Genomic DNA, 3,464 nt, shown 5'->3' with positions numbered 1-3,464 from the left:
TCTGATGACTAAAATTACACAAACCAAAATTACGACCGTCAGATATGATCATTATGATGAAAGAGGTCTGTGGTAAAAAATTCAACTGGATCCAACAACGTTAAGGACTCGATCGAAACGGTCAATCCTAATCCATCGTCACTTATCACACGAAAATGCTCATATCTCCCTCTATATTACGTGGTTTGGTCAAACCTTCCACACAAAAAACTTTCACGTAGATGAGACGCAACTGCCCATATAAAAATTTTGAGACATTTACCTTCCGACGATAGGGCTCCCCATAGGGAATAATAACGGTAAATAGTAGACACGTTGTGATTCCGATGACTAAAATTTACAAACCAAGATTCGACCGTCTGATATGATCATTATGACGAAAGATGTCTATGGTAAAAAATTCAACTGGATTCGACAACGTTAAGGGCTCGATCAAAACGGTCAACTCTAATCGAAAATAAGAAAACTACATTTTGAAGCCCTAAACGGACTCGGATGGCCAAAAAGGCCCATACATCATGGCAATAGCAATGAGTTTGACTCGTAGGGCCATTACGCTTCCGGAAAGGTATCACAATAGTCAATCGAACACCAAAAACCAAATCTGCACCAAATTGAAAATTTTTAATTAGCCGACGAAAAAATAATTCGTCGGCCTGTTTTTTTATTTTCGTCGGCTAAAGTCTTTCTTCTGGTAGTGTCATCAACTGAGTTAAACATTATATCTCCTTATTACATAAACTTCAGAAGTCTAGTAATAATAAAGTCACACACATAAGCTTAAAAACAAACCGCTATAAAATAATAAAATAAAGTGCATAGAAACTAAAATCCTACCACTATGCCTCCGCCTCAAGCCTGCTGATCATCATCTGCAGGTCTAACCCCTACACCATGAATTGATGCACCGGGTTGTAAACAACAAACCCTGTAAGCTAAAAAACTCGTATGAGTAACTCTCAAAAATAACTCAACCTAACATTACACAAGATAAAACTGGTAATTCCTACTTTAAAACTTAGTTCAGGAATCGCCTCAAAACAATAAAATTCAAAAGATAATAAATAATAAAACACCACAATTCACAAACAATCAAAATCATAAATGGAATCCTGCAAAAATGATATATAGTTCAGGAATTCCACTAAAAATTACACAAATGAGAATAAAGAATCTCCTGTATTAAACATAGTTCAGGAGATACTCAAAACAAGGAAGTTAAATAACAACAATTAAGAACAAAGTTAAAATCACATAACCAATATTTTACAAAAAACATGTACCCATGAGTCCCAAATACCAATAAGATATCTCCCATGACCTACAACAAACACATGTACCCATGAGTCCCAGATATTAATAAATACCTCTCATGACCTACAACAACAATTTATGTACCCATGAGTCCCAGATACCTTTAGGTACCTCCCATGACCCATTACCTACACCGATAGACGGACTAGAGCTCTATTCCTAGCCGTAACTAATCACCCGGCCAAAGACTTGGAACCCAGTTTGAGTGTCAAATATCAAATCAGAAAATAATAATAGCATCATAACCGTAACCAATCACCCGATTAAAGACTTGGACCCGGTTTGACTATTTAATATTAAATCACAAAATAGTAAAATCATCATAACCGTAACCAATCACCCGATTAAAGACTTAGAACCCGGTTTGACTATCTAAACCACAAATCACAATATAATAAAATCATCCTCAATCAACACAAAGAGCACATCATAAAAATTATATCCTTCCACATAGATATATTTATACGAACAAACATAGTTATATTCACACAAGAATAATCTATCAATAGCCCAAAACATTATGTTCACATTAACCTTAAAAATAATCATATAATAAGAAAACTTATTTTAACTTACCTATGAGCCGTTGGCGATCAAGCTCATATATTTTAAAACAAACAAAAACATAATTTTTAAAATTATAATCATCATCAAAATCATTATCATCATCACAACCATCATCATAATCATCATCATAATTATCATCATCATAATCATTAGAATTAAATTCAGTTTACCCCTCAAACTTCATGTTAATCCCTATACTTTCAATTTCATCAGTTTACCCCTCAAACTTTTGAATTTTCCTCAAGCGTGACCAAATGTCCTATATTCTGTCCAAATCGGATGTTAACTGCTGATAATTTTAACCTTAACTGTGAGGCCAGTATCTAGAATTTGGGCAAATCGGACCTTATATGTCCAAATCAGACCTTATATGTCCAAATCGGACCTTAACTGCTGATAATTAAAGGTCAATTCAAACGGAATATGAGAATTTAGGCACGGCAGACAGAAATTGAAGAGTTCAAGGGGTAAACTGATGAAAATAAAAGTGTAGGGACTAACATGAAGTCACCCCCAAACCACAAGGGGGTAAACTGAATTTAATTCTAATCATTATCATCATTACAACCATCATCATAATCATCATCATAATTGTCATAAATAATTGGTCCAAAGTGGACCTTTGTGAGATGTTACTCACCTATATATTCCCGCTGCGTCTTCACCAAAAACACAAGGAACAAGCTCACTCACAATTCCACAAGCTACCTAATTAGCACAAAATATAACCTTATTAACCACTTAATAAGAAACAAAGTACCCTTAACCAACCCTTAGCCTAAAGGTTGCCCAAAGAAGGGCAATCCTTTCTCTGAGACCTCCCAAGGTCGTCGGACACTCAACAACCTATCCAAGCTGCCTCCAAGTTCAACTTTCAAAGTTTACAACTTAACAATGTACCTCAATGATTAACATAACACCTAAACTATCAAATCAACACTTAACCTTATCACACAACAACACTCACAACTACAACAACTAGTTAACACAGCCACCCAAATTCACTCACACTGCTCGGACGTGCTTCCACGCGTCGCCACAGGCGGCGGCGAGTGGGCCCCACGCGCCACCCATCAACTTCAAAATCTGAGCAAACTCCAAACAACAAACTTGTAGGTCACATCAAATAGAGCACTTTTCATACCTGTGGAAAGAAGCCGGAAATGTCGCCGGAAAGAAACAAGGAGCATTTCGAACTCAAAAGCTCCACGCTTTGAATTAGGCTTCAAAGCTGGTATCATCATGCTCAGAAGGACAAGAACTTCCAGAAATGGGTAGCCTTAAACCTCGATGTCGCCGGAATCTGTCGGAGCTTCACCGCCGACGGCAGCAGTAACTTGCGGGCCTTGCTGCGCCGTGCACAGTACTCCATAGGGTGTGAGGCTGGTATGAATAGAAAAAGGGGAGTGAGAGCTTTCCAACGATACCAAGCACGCCCAAATCCGTCGCCGGATGGCGAGTTATGGCCGGAAGAAGTTTTAGGGTGAAAATGGAGACGGGAGAGAGAGAGAGAGAGAGAGAGAGAGAGAGAGAGAGAGAGAGAGAGAGAGAGAGAGAGAGAGAGAGAGAGAGAGAGAGTACGA

At 37.9% G+C, this 3,464-nt stretch overlaps 1 protein-coding gene across 1 annotated transcript in view; it reads left to right on the top strand.

Annotated features, from left to right (window-relative positions):
- LOC101306133 overlaps positions 1 to 3,464 on the top strand; it is a 12,331-nt gene that overhangs the window by 6,448 nt on the left and 2,419 nt on the right. The gene's annotated exons all lie outside the window — the stretch shown is intronic.

This window comes from Fragaria vesca, linkage group LG4 (assembly GCF_000184155.1).
Source record: "Fragaria vesca subsp. vesca linkage group LG4, FraVesHawaii_1.0, whole genome shotgun sequence".
Classification (NCBI taxonomy): Eukaryota; Viridiplantae; Streptophyta; class Magnoliopsida; order Rosales; family Rosaceae; genus Fragaria; species Fragaria vesca.
Note: the sequence above shows the minus strand (reverse complement) of the source record. Positions and strands in the feature narration are given on the sequence as shown.